Source organism: Schistocerca gregaria, chromosome 6 (assembly GCF_023897955.1).
Source record: "Schistocerca gregaria isolate iqSchGreg1 chromosome 6, iqSchGreg1.2, whole genome shotgun sequence".
Lineage (NCBI taxonomy): Eukaryota > Metazoa > Arthropoda > Insecta > Orthoptera > Acrididae > Schistocerca > Schistocerca gregaria.
Window position 1 is genome coordinate 288,363,911 of NC_064925.1, and position 20,950 is coordinate 288,384,860.

The following is a 20,950-nucleotide window of genomic DNA, read 5'->3' on the forward strand; positions in this document are numbered from 1 at the left end:
TCATCGACATCACTGGATACTGCAGTACATGAAGGTAACATGGGAGACCATTCAAATATCTATTGAAACTGCAGTAAATAGATCAAAATTTGAAACTTCCTGGCAGATTAAAACTGCGTGCCGGACCGAGACTAACTCATGCCTTTTGCGGGCAAGTGCTCTACCAACTGAGTTACCCAAGCACGACTCAGCCCCGTCCTCACAGCTTTACTTCTGCCAGTACTCTCATTCTGGAAACATCCCCAGGCTGTGGCTAAGCCATGTCTCCACAATATCCTTTCTTTCAGGAGTGCTACTTCTGAAAGGTTCGCAGGAAACTTCTTTAAAGTTCGGAGGGTAGGAGACGAGGTACTGGCAGAAGTGAAGCTGTTAGGTCGGGACGTAAGTCGTGCTTGGGTAGCTCAGCCGGTACAGCGCTTGCCCGCGAAAGGCAAAGGTCCCGAGTTTGAGTCTCGGTCCGGCACACAGTTTTAATCTGCCAGGAAGTTTCATATCAGTACACACTCCCCTGCAGAGTGAAAATCTCATTCTGAAATCAAAATTTATCAGAACTCTACAGAAAGAAAAAATGGGTCAACAGATACATCGAGAGCAGTTTCCAAACAGACTTATTTCCTCCGAGAAATGCTGTTTGGAACAAATTTACTGTCACAAAGATCACACGTGCCACTGTCCATTTTAATATCGAGAAAAGGTGGCAATGTATCTTAGCATCATTTGTTCATTGTGCTACGAGAATTTAAAGCTCACATACCCTGTGTAGTTTATGAATAGAGCGAGGTGTGGAACACGTCAATTACGGCGAGAACACAACGGTAGCGAGCGCGCTAGTTGCGCGTTTTTAAGTGACAGCGGGCGCGGTCGAAGCAATGACGTCACACGACAACCCAACAGCTGACTGCAACGAGAACACGCTTGCGGGTCAGCAACCTGCGGCAAGGTCTTTCAGTAAATCTGGCAATGACCTAGAAACATTTTAGCTAACAGTGACGCTGTATTCAACAATGAGACAAAGGCACTGCTCATCTATCAGAGGATAGGCACGCTACAGTGAACGCATTGAAAAGTTCTCATCCTCGCTACTGAAGTATTTAACTGCATCCTTACAGAAAACGGGTACTTTTACGATTTCTTCTTCAGACTTTCTGGTATTAAGTTACGACAATAAACTATTAGTTAACGGGACCTTCGCAGCAAATGCATTATCGGATGTACACACGTTACATTACAGATACACACAACTGCTGATGTTACTTTATTCCCCTTTTTTCCACAATGTGGGAACAAATTAACGCAGCCGACCAAAAGAATTAACTACGTAACAAGACCAAGCCAGCACAATAATTTTACAAGTCTTATCAATATACGTTTTAAGTTAGAACCTCGAGCTTACCTTCGACAAATATCTGTACTGCAGGTGCATCAAGATTTCTACGTGAACGATTTAGCTGAATGATTAGTCCACAAACTACCCGAATTTTCCATTTCAGTAATAACCACATGTTTCAATGGAGTTAACATGTTAATACTAAAAAAGTCGCAGTATTTCTTGAACCATGAAGTCGCAGTAATTAATATTCTTCCGGTATTTCGACGGTGAAACGCTTGTGCTCTGATTGAGTGTAATACTGACGGCACAGATCTACACAGCAGATGCTCTACCACAGACATAACTGGCGACAAACTGATTCCGCCATGACAAGGGTACTTATCGTACGTACTTTTATTTCGTAAATACATAGCTTCATACTGTATCCAAGTTTAAGCCTCCATCGCAACTGTAGATAATCCGTCAGACGGGTTTGAAATGCATTCTTCATGATGGAATCCCAGAACGATGTTGTAATTGTCAGGAATTCGAGGATGTCCTTTAGGTGGGTCAACGTCAACGCAACCGTAATATCGAAAGAACTGATTTTTCCGGAACTCATCGATTACGAATGGAGATGATGTACAGCTGATTTCGTGCCACTAAAAAGTCAAAGTCCGGAGGTATTCGTCTTTCAGAAGATCAGTTCTGCTCCTACACTATTCCTGTCAACTACACAGTTGCTTACAAGTAATTAGCGTGTATGTATTTCACGTATCGCAGTCAAACTTAAGTACATGTGACTCCTTTCCGCCATCTATTGTGAAACCTGTTATCCCACGTATGTACTCCACAAACCACATTAATGGCTCTTCGTGCACTACTGTCGCTCCTCCATTTCCTCCTGTTACAGTCGCGAATGTTGCGCTGTATGGACGACTGTTGGTAACCAGACGTGTGACAATTTTACCTTCACGGTCTCTTCTTGATGTGCATCTAGAAGATAGGAGTAGTCCGGTCGGCTCCGCGGAATTTTAACAGTAATCCACACGTTATACACAATGTCTCTATGTCAGAGTTGGGTTAGAATCGCTGTTACGCCTACTGAACGAATCAGTGTCTGAAGTTCTTTCGACGTCCACTTCCTGTATCAATTCCACCACCCAAGGATTCCAGACTGCTGCACTTCCAAAGGTTTCTTCGAATCAATCCCAAGTCTGACAATTGTCGTACCTACTGCTAGTTTCACGCGGTAGTTCCAAACGGTTCCCCACACAGATGATAGATGCGCATGGTCACTGTCATACAATCGCAAATTATGTCTGAGTAGACGTTTACAACGAAAGTTCACGGCGAACGGTCCTATTTCCGAAGTCTGGCAACTGCGTTGCGGCATCGTGCGAGCTATACTGCGACTACATACACGCTAAGAGACTGTCCGTCCGGTGCAGTTGCAGCGAGCGCCCGGCCGGCGGAGAAGGTCAGAGCCAAGGGCGAGCCACGTGGGCGGGGGAGGGGGAGGGGGGAGAGTGGGCGAGCGACGGCGGCGGTCAACGAACCCGGACACGCCTGGAATGTTGCTGCGCCGCTCCTCCCATTCAGCCGCGCTGCACGCCGGACCAGCTCCGCGCAAGCGCTTCGCCAACTTCCACTATCCAGGTCGTCTCTTAGTGCTATGCAACAGCAAGAATTCTAGCAGGCGACGTCACAGTTCGAGAACTGAGGTTTGGCTCGAGCTTTCGATCGCCGCGTGATCTAGTGGCTCGTGTTGGTACTTTCTCCACGTTGCGTCTTAGCGCTGTTGATGCATGTTAATACTGAAGTAATTATGAAACAAAGACTGCATGCCCTGATTTCTATAAAATCAACTAATAAATGATTGTAATTTATCTTTCGCTCATCCTACGATCTAATGATATCTGTTGGTACTACCTCCACGTGAGGTCTCGCCGTCTCAAGGCTTGCGATCACGTTTAGTCAAACCAATTCATTTCGTTCATGAGATATTTATTATCTTTTCAAATGAATGTTGTCCTGTTCTAAAGCGGCAAATGCGATCGGAAAGTTCATTGGAAATTTCCTTGGTATGTGTGTCGAATAACGAAATAAAATATTGCATGTGGTTCAAGGATAAGTAATTTTTTCGAGGACAATATTATCGCCTTCGAGTATAAGCTTTAATTAAAAATCTTTCTATAGAGCAAAATTCTCTGCAGTGTTCGGATTTGTTGATACCTTCTGGATAATTCCTAGTGTTTCACACATCGCTTGCGCTGGCTACCGTATCTATGTCTGCGGCGTATCGGGAAATCGCCAAGTCGTTCGAAGTGGAGTACCATTTGCTCAGCCGTACCATCTCGCTATCACGAACAGCGAACGTTTCATCAGCACTCTTAGTTCTCGCTACAGTCCCGCTTGGACGGGGAGGGGAGCGAGGGGGGGGGGGGATTTCTGGTATTTGTAGCCTGTTTTGTAGATATGCTACACATTGTCAAGTGTGGCTGGCTGTATGCCAACAGAATTCCTCCTCGTCACAGCGCTCACGATCACAAACTATTTATTCGTTCTATATAATCAGTATGACAGTGGTGCATCTATGTTAGGAAATAAACTTTAGCCTAGTCCGATACAAAGTAGAAGTACCTAACAAGGAATTTTAACGAGAACAAAACGAATAAGAATTTATCTTGACAATTAAAAGTCAATAACTGCCTAACAGTTCAAGTTAAGATCACACCGAAATCCTTATTCCACAAAAACTGCAGTAGCATCTCCATCTTAATATGTGCGAGTGTGGAGATTCAACAACGTCCTATCTTACGAATTAAGCAGGGAGAGGGAGAATGAAAAATGTTGTAGCAAAAAGTTATTTTCTCCCTGTGACCAGCACTCTAAGCTGTATCTTACGTAATTTAGAAATGAAAAAACAATAACTGGGAACACTGAACGCCATCTAGTAGTTCTGGCATGTTACTGGTTTAATTGCTCTAACTCCCATTAAAATTGTAATTAATGCTGATAGCTATGACAATACCTTCATTAAACTTAAGACCCTTAACCCGAGTTCTGTTTTATTACAGAAACAAAAAAATCAATTAAACTGAGTACGCTAGGTCCAAGTCTAAAATCTGTCCGGGAAACACTTTTTCGAAGAAGTCTAACTTCGCACTCTGCAACTTCTTTTGTTAAACTATGTTTAAAACGAAACCATTATCGTTTATCATCTTTGTCAAAGAAAGCACCCTGTCAACGTTTCCACTACCGGCATAACGGTTGGAGATCTGATACCAGCACCATATCTAGTAAGTATTCAAAGTCCAACATGCCATGCGCTTTATCTCTCAGTATCCGTGATATTTATCGTGCGTTCCCTTCATTTTCCGTTTTGTTAATCAGTAGACCATACCTCAAACGCATTCCTATCTTTAATGTACTCCAACTACCGCAATGAAACGCCGATCGTCTCTTGTGTAGCTTAGTCCTGACTACCTACTTAAACTCGACATTACGAGCTGTAGAGCGATTGCGGAACAGCAAATCATGTTTTTGTGTTTCCCACACGGAAAACTTATGCTGTGACTACAGTTGCGGTGTTTACGGCAGACCTAGGACGTTCTTTCAGCAGTAGTTTGGATTATCAAGAGCCATCGCCTTAACTGCCGCTTAGCCTACATTTTCCCTACTTGGCAGGATTTCAGAAATCTCCCGCAACCTTGCGTTATTTTGGTTACTTCTACGATATCTAAGTGCACACCTCGCTCAAGTCATTTCGTGTCTGAATGTATCAATGGTTCGTTGTATTTTTACATTACACAGAACGATGGTGCATGGTGGAAGTTCTCTTGTATCGCTGCACTCTACGACGTTTTTCGAAAACAAAATGCCACGCTACAGATAGTTATCCAGTAAAGGTTCCATTTCACGGGGCGAAAAATCCCCATGCACGTGGAACGGTCTCTGATGTCGGGGAATGAGGAACTTGTATTGGAGAAAACATTTCGCTTTTACAATCTGTTAAGCACGACGCTGATTGCATCTCAAAAGCTGCAGTTGCTACACAGAAAATTCATCCTCCATTTAAGCAAAGAAAAGCGACCCACCAAGGTAACGTACACAGCACGCTTAAATTAAGAGTTGATTTTTAAAATCAAACTTCAGGGAAACAACTATAAAAGGATTTCTACACTGAGAATACATAGAAGACAAGCGCACTGGCGAAAGCTAAATGATTATTTCAGCAGTTAGGAAAGCAGATTAGGGGCTATTTTACTAAACTGATTCGAAAATCTGCTTCTGGGAAAATGGGAAAGTATCCTTATCCTTGCAGGAGAACAGGTGGTGGTCCTTCGAAGGAAGATTGAGACCACTACAGGCTATTTTATAACTGCTTCGAGTAGCTTTCCTATCGTTAATTGCTCAAACTGTTCATTCACTGCTGATGGATGGGCCCGCCTGCTTAGCTGAGTCGTCGGCACGGTAGCACAGCGTGTTCGGTCAGAGGGTTAGCTGCCCTCTGTAATAAAAAACTGAGTTAATGGCTCAAGAAATAGCTTAAACTGATGTATTACGACGTTCGCCCCGAGCAGATGCAACGAACAAAAGCGAACAAAATGAACCGAACAGAAGGAGTGGTAACGTTCTTGCCTCCCATGCAGCGGACCTGGGTTCGATTCCTGGCCGGGTTGGAGATTTTCTCCACTCGTGAACTGGGTGTTATCGTTTCATCATCGGCTCGCAAGTCGCCCAGTATGGCGTCGACTCAAATTTGGACTTGACGGTCGACCCCGAATGGGGCCTCCCGGCCAACAATGCCATACCGTAATTTCATTTTCACTGATGGATGGCACGATAGTGCCGCGACCACACCAAGCACGGTAAATGATAAAAATGTGTCCCAAATTAACATTCTACGCCTTAATTTCGAATAGCTCATGTGATGTATTTCACACAGACTGCCTCTGTTCATTTAGATCAGCAGGGTATTAGTTTTGATTTTGGTCTTATCTGGCATCTAATCGAAGAAACCAATTAGATCCTATAAATTTTGCTGAACGGGCAGAGGTTGATCATCTGAACTTTGCCTAACATTACTGGCCACACCAAGCCAACGTCCAACACGAATTAATGCTCCGCTCCTGAAGTCCCATGGACGGGCGAGTAGTAGTGAAACATGCCTACAATGGTAATTTCTCTGCTGCCTGGCAAAGTAGCCATAGCGACCACGACACAGTGTTAACTTATAGAAGCCGCGCCAAGCACAGTCATAATCCAGTGCATAATATTTATAATGAAGGCCTAAGCTTCGCTCGTCCCTTTGGTCAAATCTTAACTGGACTGTGCTCCCAGAAGAGTAGTGCATTTATACGGAAATACTTTGAAAGTTGAAGTTCATCCGATGTAATGATCAGGCAGGGATTATTAGCGCGAGGTTGAGACTTCCACTGGTATTTTCAAATTTTGTAATATGCCTGATATTCCGGCAAACTGGACACTAACACCTAACGTCACTTATTGCTTATGACGTAACACCTCCCATACTAATATAGTTCAGTACTTCAAGTTTTCTCGAGAATAAAGAATGGAAGATCTTCAACGTTTAAGAAATAACGGACCTTGTTTCCGGGCCCAGAACTTATAAAGATGGCCTTGGAAACAATTTTAGATTCCTTCGTATTCCGGAAATGGCAGCTTCCTGTTAGCACAATGAAGCAGTAGTCTTTGGAACGAACACTAGTCGTGATACAAGGAAGGAGATGTTCTTTAAACAAAAATGCTAAAGGGAACAAATCTACTTTTAGATTGTGTCTAAATAACTATAGGCCAGCGAACTAGTTGGACTTTCCCCAGGAAGGAGCTGTACCAGCACTGTTTGCTACTTGGGCTGCAAAAAATCTTGTGCTTGACTTCTCGAGTACGCAAGTGCTAGGTCGCAAAAAATTTCGCCTCTTGAAAGCAGCAGCTCCTACCCTAACAAACTGATGGCAGATCTTACATGCGTAGACGGAACGAACATATATAATATACGCGAATTTCATAAACTTCTCGATTTTTGTAGGACATACAGCACAGACGTTACACCCTTCATACCAACCAATTTCAATTTCATACCACCCAACTAATCTCTAGAGAAACGTGACGAAAAGCGCACGATTTCCGATTGTGAAATATTGTATGGTACCCTTCACTTAGCTGAAAACAGTATTCAGAGCAACATGTAAATTCATGAGAAAGCCAGAGAAATTTCATCTTACAGGTGAACCATACGATCTTCAGTTCAAGTTAACTTCTCGTCAATGAAATAGCTGCATTCTGTACACTGAGGAATGTCACATTTAATAGCATTTATTAGTTCGTGGGCACCTCGTGGGCCTTCGAAGTGAATTGCATACTCAACGCCTACCTGTACTGCCATCTCACCAGTGCTCTTTTGCGGCCGAAGACCTCTGCAGGAATCCGCCCATGCAATGACAGCATGCACCTGCAATGAGAGTTGCACGTTGTAAATTACCGAGCTACTGGTACATAATGTGGAAAATTATGAAGAACACTACAGCAGTGTGACCTTAATGCCGAGATTAACAATTCCTAAACCGAACACAGCTCATGTGCAAATAGCAGTAACAGCATTCACAACATGGCATAACGAGTGCCTAGCATTTGACACTTTTGATAACTTAACTAGTCAGCTCCAGTCACAACAAACAGTTACTTTACACGCAGAGAAGTTTACATTACTTTCCAAACCTCTAAATTAAGAATGTGGCCTTCCTAGTTCCAATCAACACGATCACTTTCAGCGAGGGCAAACAGACGCACTGTGCACAGAATCTTCACATATTTACCTGCTGGAGACATTCTTACTGTCACTTGTAATGGGACATCATCTAGCATTAGTTTTCCTGAACAGTAGTTGATACCAGTATTTTTCGAATTTTGGACTGGTTAACATTATCGTAGTTACTTTTCTGAAAAAGGTTTATAATTTTACACACAGTATATTTCAAGCTAAAATTTATGGAAAGGAATTACTTAAAGAATATTTTAGTTTCGATGTTATAATTATGGATGTTAATAGTTCTGAAGGTACAGTTAAATTTTTTAGGAACATTTGTTATTACGAATTATTTGCACACTTAAAATTTCTATGTTTATTTCTGGATTCATTTATGAAAAATAATCTAAAATATTAATGTAATGAAAACTTGCGGGAATTAATTTGTTAAGAACAGTTGTAAGCCCTTTGGAATATTTCCGTAGAGGGTGAGGGTGTTAAGCTTACTGATATCTGAAGTATTTTTGTATAATAGGTGGGGAAAGTGTAATTTCGGATTTGTTAATGTAAAAATCAAAATACCGTATGATACTAAAGTGTGAGAAAAATCAGTGGAAAATATGTTTACGTAAAAAAATTCTGCAACTACAATCTTCAATTTTATTTAGTTCAAACCAATCGTGAGGACATGTGATATTTTCAGCTTGAAGAATCAGACCCCTAGACAAGACCTGGAGCCCTGAACATGACAAAGCTAAGTGAACTTTAAGGTTAATTGTAATCTTTGCTTCTCTCAAATCTTCATGAAAGACTTTGCTTATTAATTACTTGAACTGGACATTAATATGGACAACGGCTGGAGGAAGTACGGAGTGGAGAGATTACACACCGTTCCGTGGCACGAATATTGTAAACTATATTTTTGAACGTGTTTTTTTTCCGCGGTGACTTATCCTAATGAATCTAGACACTGCACCAATTACACTTGGTACTATTTGCTCTGATAGCATTCTACTTCAATATTTATTTTTCATATTCTTTAGCCGAGGTAGGGACGAGCGATCTTTTAAGACATCTGGGCGCCCAACACGGTTTTTTCATTACGCACCGCTGCACGGACAGACTGATTCAGCCGAGAAGGCTGGCATTGAGCAGTACATCTTTTGCTGTCCTACATGGAGAGCCCACTAACACAGAAATTTCCTACAGTGACGCTTCATGTGACAAAGCCTTACTGAAGGATGGAAACAGGGCTATTCTCCTCAAATGTCTTTCAATACTTGAGTGCAAGGTTGTGCATCAAATACAGATAACTGTACATATTACGCATGCACCTCGATAAAAATTCTGTGAAATTGACGTTCAGTAACCTGGATGAAGGTGTTCGGTGGGTAATTTCTACACAACACGCATTTTCACGGCAAGTGGAGACCAGGATATCTACATCATACTCCGCAAGCCACCTGATGGTGTGTAGCGGAGGGTACTTTCGGTACCACTATCTGATCCTCCAACTCTCTTCCACCCACGAATAGCGCGTGGAAAGAATGATTCTCGATAAGCCTCTGTAAAGGCTAATTTCTCGAATTCTCTCCTCGCGGTCAAAACGTGAGATCTATGCGGGGTAGGTAGTATGTTGTCTGAATAATCCTGGAAAGTACTGCCCCGAAATTTCAATAGTAAATCTCTCCGTGATGCACAACGTCTCTTAACATCTGCCAGTGGACTGTTTAGAATCCCCGTAACGCTCCCTCGCCAGCTAAACGATCCCGTGACGAAACGCGCCGCTCTTCGTTGGATCTATATTGCATCGATCAGTCCTACCTGATAGGGATCCCAGATAAATACTCAAGAATCGGGCGAACAAGCGCCTTATAAGTCACTTGTTTAGTGGATGAGTTACATTTCCGTAAGATTCTTCCGATGACAGTCTGGTGTCTGCTTTTCTACTATCTTTTTATGTGTTCATTCCACTTAAGGTAGCTCTGCATAGCTGCGCATAGGTATTTTACGGCAGACACTGTCTCGACCTGTATCAACAGGGCAGCTGTGAAGTAGCCGATTTCTTATCCAATGTATGCGCAATGTGTTACATCTATTTACGCTCAGGGTCAATTGGCAAAGCCTGCACTGTTTATCAATATTAGTATCTTTTCTACCAACTGGCTTATGTTGCCACCAGAAAGAGGTAAGTAGCCTCAGTCAGCTTTCTTGCGGAAAACAATTCGTATGACTGGAGGGGGTTCTGAACCGCCATCCATTCGAATACCGGTACTGTGATACCTTACTCTGCCACTACCTGTCCAACGACGAATGTCAGGTTCAAACAAGAACAGTTTCCCGCTCTTTCACGTCTCTGCTGCAACTGTTCTGGTAACTGATGAAATCAGTCATTTATCAAATTTGATAGACACGCCCTTCAGCACACGATCAGTCCTGTACCATGCCAATGAAAAAACCTGAAAATCATCTGCCGAGTTCCGTCGGACTGACATTACTGGTTCGCTAAGGGAGCTGGAGTATGATACGTGGTGCAGGCCAGCTGCTATCTGCACGTGCTCGCAACACGGGCGACGCCCATTCTGCGAAAGTCAGATTACGCAGAACAGCGGCCGCGATAACGGCGGCCGACAGCTGCTTCCCGCGATCGCCCTTTCTTCGTATCGCCGGGCCTTCAACAGCGCCACAGCCGTTTCTACAAACTTCTGCCAGCCGAAAGCTCCCGCCCTAAACACGATGTAAACTCAAACAGGTTCGCTTCAAAATAACATTCACTCCCCTCTGGGTTCTGGGAGACCAATTCTGATTTTACATCAAATAAAAAAAATATTTGTCGGGCTACAACACTGCCTTCGTCCTCGACATGCCCACAGTCTCATCAACCAATGAGCATTTATACATTTAGAATAACAGATCAGCTGAGCAATAGGAACTTATAAAATATTCAACTGCCACTGCAGCATGTACAATTCCTGTATCGAGAAACAATGAAAACATCAGTATACGAGAGCTGACATTTTCAGGGATTTAACATAATACAAGCAATTTCAGGTTACAGCTAAAACATGCGGTCACGCAAAACCAACTACTCAAACTTACATGTAACGGGTCATTAGTTCTTTATCTCATGCTAATCAATACCAGGCAAAGGCTTACACTAGAGCTCAGATAATATAGTCAGCAATTACTACGAGGTATGCGGCAGCTAATATGCGCTACCTCTTTCGAGGTCAACACGTCTCTAGACAAACTAAGCCATAATGTCAAAGCGTTTTGGCGCATCGCAGACTAGAGTCTGCGGACTATTCTAACTGTAAAATTTTGACGATTCCGAAGTTTCCTATTCTTTGACGAGACGACGATTAGAAACCTCAGAAGCACTCCATGCAAGACAAATGTCGTGTCAAACCCACACAGCATACTGGCAAATCTGTAACAAATATTTTGGGGCGTATTCATTTATTGCCATATTATAGACATGTTACCTGGTGCTTTGAAACAGGTCGTATGTCTTATTTTCGTTTTCATCTTTTTGCAGCTTTGTTTTATCTACAACATTTACAAAGAGTAATAGTTTTCGAAACAATAATTTAAGACTGAAATATAAAATTGTTTTTTAAGAATATAAAATGATAGGATAGAGAAAATATTTGTTAGTGCCATCATCGATTGTGATTGACAGTGGCGTGTAGCCTTTCAACGACGTGAAAGGTGGACGACAAACATCTCACAAGCATGAAAGCTACTGAAACATGATGCAACAGAAAAATATGAAACATTAGGTGGTTAGATAGAACAAGAGGTACTGAATCGAACCGGGAAGAAAACTTTCTAGGCACAACTCGATTGTAAGAAGGAATCAGTTGGTAGGACATCCTGAGTCATCAAGAAATCGGCTTTGGAAATGGGCAGTAGCGAGAGGAAGGGGGGTGGCAGTTTCGGTGAAACCAAGGATTTACTAGTGAACAGGTTCCAAAGTACGTAGGTGGCACCAGTTATGTAGAGATTAGGCTTGCATTCGACACTGCATCAACCCTGTAGCTTATCTGGAGACCACCACAGCAGGAAATATGGCAAGTAGTGTAATTCGTTGCTAGTGTTTGTTATTGTGGCTTTGTTGATACGCCTACAGAAACAGAACAATAGAACCTGGGTTCATGGGGGAACTTCACGCTGTAGCAGAAATAACTTTTGTATTTGCCCAGAATTTGCGTCTCATGTTTGCATTGCCGCTCCAAGCTAATGGTGGAACACTTGCCATGTAATGTGGGTGGGTTATAGAATTTGGATTTTTCTACCTGTTTAGTTCACATGCACGCTAGTAACTTTACAGGTGAAAACAGACAATGACAAATCCTGACGACGAACAGCGCAAAAAGGCAGCTGTAGTCGCGGAGAAAATAGCAATCTTACATGGAAACATCGTCACGTTGCTCTGTTCTTACATAAATTTCCCACAGGCTGCGTAATGCCAAAATTAAGAGAGCGACTTCGTAATTCTATTGCCCGAAATACTCCGAGAAAATTTAACTGCACACTGTCGCCACGGAATCTTGGCCATATTAGGGTAAATATTTTTCCTCTTACATTCAATTTTTCCGACATTCATGTTTAAAAAGACGCCCAGTCAAAGCATGTTTTATACTACACGTCTCACATCGTATGCTGAATCTGTAATAGCCTTAGATTTTTTTAGTAATTATGTTGGTCTACGTCTTTGCTGACTAACTTACGCAAATTTTGATCTTCAGTAGCACTTAAGATTTCATAATCCCGTTCGTTTAACTAAGTAGTGTGATCAACGAAGAACGTAGTGGCAATACAAGTTCAGTGTCAGACATAAAGACACGAATCAGTTAACGCAATCGTGTAAATTCAGATTTACGCGTCGCTACCACCTTGCTGTAAGACTTCACCGCAATAAGTTTTCCCGAAATAAACTATGTACAACTAAGGTGCTGCCACTCGCTTAGAAAATACCATTACACAATTTTTGGCGTACGATTAAAAGCTAACTAAAATGTTAGTAATAATGCAACGCTACCGAAAAGTTAAGTTTCCGGTGTGAGTTTCCTTGTCAAAGACTGATCAGAATATCGTTACCGAAATCGTATTATTTGTATTTCATACGTAGTTTAAACTTACGACCGAATTAGTGGTGTCAAAGAACCCCTTGCGAACACCAAACTTTCCTAACTTCTCTTCAAGTCCCACCTACGCACATCAACGATTCTTCTACGAAGTCCCATGTTTCTGCCAATTAGACAATACAACTGACGAATTCAGCGTGACACCTATCTGAACAATTTTGAAATTAAGCCAAAATTTACCACGTTTACGTTTTATCTGCAAAGTAAACTGACGATGCAAGAAAATCATTAAACAAGGTTTCATTCGTAAATGTACTATTTCATCCTGATACTTCACGATAAATCGAGCTAGACCGTCGACTTTCTGGAGGAGGAATTCAGGAACAGATATCGCGAGAGCACGAAGCTGCTCCGTGCTAGATGCTGGCCGCAAGATGGCGGACTGGCGCCGCCGCAGCGGAGACGGCTGATAACGCAGGAATTCGCATTAAGGCAGGGCGCTCACAGGCCTGCCAACCGTTGACTACACTCCGAACGTTGTCAACGACATCTCTGGTGTGGCTTAACCGAGACATTCTCAGCAAGGACAAACAGAACAGCGACGACTTGTGTACGGTGGTGACTCCTGTACCACGTGACGAACAAAATCTCAATACAATGTCGGCCTGGGGTACCTTCCACGATGGCCACCATTCCATAACCAAAGGAAAGGCCGGACACACATCCCGTGGTTGGAGTTTAGAAACTATCTTAATTATAACAATTCGTTGCAAATACTTGAAGCATAGAGGAGACTCACTTCCGTATGCCCTTTACGCGTAATAAAACACTTTCGTATATTGCGATAACATACCTATACAGGCGTTAACATGCCTACACACAGTATTTTTGATGCAACTATGTAACTCCACGTACTAAAATCAATAACAGTGCTTCTGTCGAGCCAGCGAGTAATGGAATGAAGTTGTTAGGAACCCAATATACCTCTCAATACGGACCGCAAGAAGACGCCCACGGAAGTCTACCTACTCAATGCAGTCCTCAGCACTAGGCGATGACTTAGTAAACGGAATACCACAGGTACTTAAATACTAGTCATGCTACAAACAGCAGCAAATTTTTAAACAAGCGTCCGATTTGCACCCAACACTTATCTGCACTATGGTTTTGATGCAGCAGCCTATTGCTGCGACTCCCTCGCTGACTATTTCGGAGTAACTACTGCACTGCCGGCCGAGCGGTTCTAGGCGCTACAGTTTGGAACCGCGCTGCTGCTACGGTCCTAGGTTAGATTCCTGCCTCGGGCATGGACGTTTATGACGTCCGTAGGTTAAATACGTTTAAGTAGTTCTAAGTTCTAGGGGACTGATAACAGAAGTTAAATCCCATAGTGCTCAGAGCCATTTTTTGAACTACTGCACTCCGAAATCTCCCGCGGTGTCACCGAAGCCTGCTTTTCTTTCCTCCTCCCAACCCAACTTACGTAAAGCGTGCCTTATCATTCCATGACTCATGGTCCGAAATAGCATTTTTTCGCCGACTCGTTACGGATCATTCCTTAATCGGTCAATACAGGTGGGCAACCTTGCTCTTAACATTTCGAAGGCGTGTGATTATCTACGTGACAGCCCTTCCGCACCCATGCTTCAATCATGAATTTAATTAACCTTTTTCTAGGCTCAACGTTTGTATTTTATCATGTCAATAGCTGATTATAGAACGCCTTTATGCCTTTGGGAATCCTTGCTTCTATTTCTTTTCTGCAGCTTCCTTGATTACTCCAAGTAGCCTTTTACTTCACTATCAACGTACATTAAGTATGAGCTACGCTCCCGTACTGCTATATGGAATTTGGGCCTCATGCAGTCTGTGTCACCCGAAACAGCCTGCTTCGTACGAAGACAAAGGAATAATCTATCCCTGAAACAGTCTTAGAATGACAAGCATAATTGCATTTCACTCTGCCTAACAATCTACAAATGCAACGCCACTTCATTTGCTTTTACGAAAGCCCTATTAGCCTCTTTGCTAAAATTTTCTTTAGCGGCCCTACTACAGTATGGTCAACAGCGAAGAATGAATTCAGATTGGTTTTTGCAAACTGGTGCTCTCTTAACATCTTTCTACCCTACGCAATCAGGGACAGAGGACCGCGCAGCTACTAATTCATCTTCCACTGCTTTCTGTTTTTCGCGTGTTATCGCGTCACCCACTACGCAAATCTACCAGTTCGTACAGATTACCTCTGTCCACTATTTCTTTGGGCTTCTGCAAGAAGTAAAATAAATGGCTTTCGAAGGCCATCGGACTTACCCATCCGAGGGGCTGTGCTGCCCATGTAAGCCACTTTCTTATCAGACCTAGTGTTTAGTCTACAGTAGATTTCATTCAGCTCCCAATTACGCCGGATCCTCCGTTCACCAGTGATCTCACTTTGCACTAAACCCATTATCTGAAAACTTTTCGCTCGAAAAGTTTCGCAAACACACAGCCCTACGGGTTGGACCAGTTTTAAGCTGCATTTTGAAATTTCTTAAGGGACTGCGGAAGTTAAGAATCTGACATCGGTTTCCGGCTTTATAATTTCAATTGTCCTTTATAGTACAATACAGTATTCGTGAGCACGAGTTTCTTATAAGTACGATAATTTGGACATCTATTCGCTCGGATTCTGAAGCATAATTACCTTCAGTATCATCTGGAACTTCCCATTTCCTTGATCATTGAAGGAAGTGCATAGCTGATTCCGTCCGTGCGCCTGATGTTCTGTAGATATCACCAATACCTGGAATAATCTCTTTTAGAACTCGTGCAATTCTCTTTACCATTCTCCAGGGCCAACAATGCTTCCCATTTGTGCTTCCTGGTACAATTTTTTAAGTTGCCCCAATGTACTGAATAAATCCGTCTATGGAAAGTAGGCAAAAGCTAAATACGTGGATACACATGCGTTCTAACACATGACTTATTGTACTAAGATTAAGAAAGACGTAGAGTATTGCATTTTCCGCATGGTTCCTAATATGGTAAAAGTCTAGGTGGTAGTGTGGACACACGACTGAAAATGGAACGCAACCTAGTTCACATTCTAATATCCAATGTCGCCTATCAAGCAAATCTGTCAGACCGACTAAGCGAAATTCCCAACATTAATGCGATGGATTTCCTACGAAGAACTGACATTTATGAACGCGAACAGTTATCCTGGGGAAACACGTATACTATATATAACTGCACAAATGCATCTATCTGTAAACTAATATTTTGACGGAATAAATTGAAAACTGGTGGAGAACAGCAAAAAGCTATTTGCCGCCCACGTGAAGCAACTTAACTTTAAGCTGTTTTCCACACTCATGTCACTATCTAGTCCAATGTCAACTGGAAATCTATAGATAACTATTTTACACAACAGCTTCTGATTTCAGTCCAGATACGGAACGAGATATGCCGTGTAAATGAATTTTTGTACGCTCTGGCGAAGTATGTTCTTGTTGCGAAATTTGATAATTTAACCATTCAAACGTTATTTACGCTCGTGACCTGGCGAGCATTCCGAGGACCACATCCGTGAACAAAAACTTTCGCACTGTGGATTAGCAGCACCAGAGACTGGAACGAAGGCATCTCGCAAAATCTGCGGCGCATTCGTCATTTCCTTACAACTGGGAAGGGATCTGATTTGTTTGCTACACTTCGTACCGCATCTAATGTACCTACGCGACATATCAAGGAGCGGTATGAGACTAATGGGCGAATATTTATACAGGATGTCAGAGTGGTTTATAAATGTATGTTACTGATTGCAAAGGAGAGAAAACCAATAAAAACTTAATTTCATACAAGTAAAATTTATTGCGAGAAACTTAATACACAGAGGCGCAGCAGAAGACAAGACATCCTACATTACGGCAGGCGCGCTGGTTACCGGATGATACCAACGAGAAAACTTATCCAAAAATGTTATCAATTTTTTCCGTTGCTTCCGTCGCATCCAGCTATTATGATTTACACTCTTAGCTTTGGTGCAGCACGACGAAAATACCTGTCATATGTACGTAACGGTGCAACTAGCAGCCTGGCTGTAATGAAAGTTTCCATGTACGTCCTACTTTTCGAGAACTCCATCTATTATGTCCAGTACCAGCCAGTTTAATTTGGCGTAACTGACCCAGAGCAACATGGCGCTCAATGCTTGACGCGCTCACCTATCCACATAACGTCAGCTTAGGTCCTCTGAACGCCGGTAGGTGACAACTAACGTAACGCTATTACGCCGAGAGAACCTAGCATGCTATGAGGCTTACGTGGGTTGGCCAGCCTGGTGTACCTGCTACCCCCGCTGTTGCCAGGCAGCTTCTTCCCGCGCCTCCTACGAAGGGGGTCCCGGCGCCAGCAGTAAATGCCACCAGCAGCGGATGTCGACCCACAAAGTCAGCCACTCAGCTCCATTCATCGAGCTCAGTCGCACTTTTCTCGTGTGTTCCTTGGCTTAATTAGGCCAGTACATTAATTTCTTGGAATCCTGTATCCGACACTCCCGGCAACGACTCAGCTAACGGGTGCTTGTATTTGATCTTACGCCCACATGCTTAACAGCAAATCCTAACGACGTACATAATTTATACAATGGGACAACGTAACTACTGTCGCAAGACTCTAGAACTAACGTACGCCCGTACAGCAGAACTTGTTCGTCGGTACTGTTAACATGTATCTTACCTGTATTTCAATTTTTTCTACCGCCGACCAAATATAAAATAATGTAAACCAGGGCCTATGTACCAATGACATCTTTGACAAATATTACAAAGCCGGGATCGCTGTCCAAGCACAATACATATCCAAACCCGTCTTTCATAAATCTTAGTGTAATAAGGATGCACGAAAATATTTCTTAAAGGGTACTACGCGACAAGCAAAGCAAATTCAACATGAAATATAGCACATGCTCACATCTGTAATACTGGCCACATTCCAAAAAAAGAGTTTCCCTCATTCCGATGTACGACGGCACTCCCTGATTTCTGACCACACTGCCAACCTTAACAACATGTCTGCGTTCTGCACAAGTTCTACCATATCCTCAAGGCAATCGCAGTTTCATCGGTAACTTCAATATCAGCAGTAACTGCAAGAAAATTTTCACAGAATGCATCAGTTAATACAGAGCTTACGCGAAAGACCCCGGAAATTGACGAGAAAAAAGCCGATTCTATTGAGCGCGAACATGCTTTGACAGTGACATTTCAGATATTATATAAGTGAAATGTCTGTACAAACTCGCTACGGAAAAAAATCTACATACAGAATATACAAAAAACTTCACTTCCGAGAAGCGAGTAGTTTTATACCACACAACCAAAAGGAACAGCAATATCCGTCAGTGCTATCAGCGGACAAAAATCGAGTGGACACGGCGTAATTTGAGCTCAATGTACGAACTTACGATACAAACGAAGGAATTAAGATTTACTCCGCTACCGGTCATAATATCGCATTCGAATTAAAAACGTCCCTTTAACTTTGTCTCGCAAAGGGGCTACAAGCCGTATTAAGTTTGAATGATACTACAAAACAGTCTCAAAACCTGAACACTTATCTACGGACTGTTAAAACGTCAATACTTTTGCTTTATGCAACCCAGAACCTTTAGAGCATGTTCGACGCTCAGAAGGCACACTATCACTAGTGCCAAACCACTATCCAGGGGGTGAATCAAGCAGCCATGTAACAGCAATCCATTTTGAGAAACGTTTCTTAAATCGTACACCATGAGTGGAGGACCGTTTGTTAAATCCTCTTTTTGAAGACTACGTGGCGATTAACATTTGACACTGCCAGGCAGGCAGTAACGCAAAATTTAAAATTTCATTCTGACGGCCGCGGTACACGAATCACCTCCGTATCTAAAGCAAAGAATCTCTTAGTCTCCAGGAAGCCGTAGTGACGTACATAATACTTCCGAGGTAGGCACAGACTAAATATGAATCTTCAAAAATCATGTATGATAATGGGATTACAGCTTATGTCAAAAATCATAAGGAATATAATGGGCATACATGCTGAACATGATCGGTCATTAAAAGTTCGAAGACAATATTCGACGCGCGCCAAGTGCCTCGGACAGGCTAGTATAACTACATCGAGGTGGCCACGCCACAGCCGGTAATGAATATAGTGGAAGACGCTTCCAAAATTGAAACAAAGGGGCGAAGGGATGCGGTGAAAGGCGTCAGCGGAAAGGGGAACATCACGACGCCTTCAGTGGAAGACATTTTTTGGAGTTCTTGATATTTAATGCTCAGTACCCTATTGGGAAAGATGGTTGGTTGGTAGGGTCCGAGAATTCGGACTCACTAATATCTGCAGAAATTATTCACGAACAACTGTCATTGGTTGAAATTGCACAGTACCGCTTTGCACAAAGAAATCCTATTGGCATTTAACTTCTGCAGTAACAGCACTAGACACTGGATTACGTACGAAACGAAGCCGCAAATTCGCTGTAAGTCTGAACCAATGGATTTTAGAATCATCGATACAATCGGAGAATGGCAACATACCTAGAACACGGTCGCATTTCGGGCAAGGACCAAATGTCAATCTGTCAAATTTCCAATCACTACCCCGCTGGAACAGTCTGAACCACTAGAAATCGACGTGAGTGTGGCACCGCAATAGTTAATTTAGTGATTCCAAGACAAAAGACCCGCCGACGCGTACTAAAAATACCTATCAGACGTTACGCAACTACACCACATTCCACCAACAGAAGTTTCGACCAAGTGCGAATACACCGAAAATGTTAAATGTCCAACGCCAAGCCTGTGCGTGTGTCAAAAGGCCACTTTATGATATCCATACCCAAAGATATCTGGCCACGAAAAGTGACCTGAAGACCTAACCTACACAACCAACGTCGTTTCTACGCTTAAAATGAGGTGAATTTAACTTTCCTGTTGCAGGTTAATCTAAGCGTAGTAGTAAATGAATACGACAGCACCCGAAAAGCTCTAATCCCAGGTCGAGCTTCGCGTGCATTGGAATCAGCTCTAAGGCACTTCGTCATTCACTCGCCACCATATAACCACAAGAAACCATTTAACAGTTTGCAGGACTACAGAATGCACCACAGACCATTCTGAATCGTCCCACCCTTGCTTATATCATGATATAATGCGGCTACAAACCTACTCAACTAACCGTATCAACTTACCTGCTTTCAAAAATCATGACAATTCCTGCACTGTCACAAACTGACGGCGTATGTCGAAGATCCGAATGATTCCGAGTGAGCAGCATCGCAGTGGACAAGACCCCGCAGCGTCAAATTCCATATATCACAATCACAGTGCACCACTGCTACAATGATCGCGAACAGGAGCAGCACGACGACCGCAGACGATGCATGCATCCGCCGCGCGAACGAGCTAGCCTCAACTGGCCGGACCGTGTGGGCAAAAAGCAGAAGCAACCGCCCGACGTGAGGGGAGGCTGGTAGGGGGCGGCACGAATGGGGCCCCGACTAGACAGTGACTCACTGGCATCCTCACCGCCCGCGAGCTGCGCCGAGCCGAGCCGAACCGAGCGCTCGATAGCGGCCCTCCGTGGCAACTGAACGGCAGCGCCCGCCTGAGTCACGGCCGCAGACTGCCCCCCCCCCCCCCCCCTCCACCCGCGACAGCACGCAGCGCCGCGCACAGGCGGCGAGGCGGTGCCCACTGGCCGCCATCTTGAGAGCGGAACACGCCGCGCTGACGCCATTTCCTGCCTGCC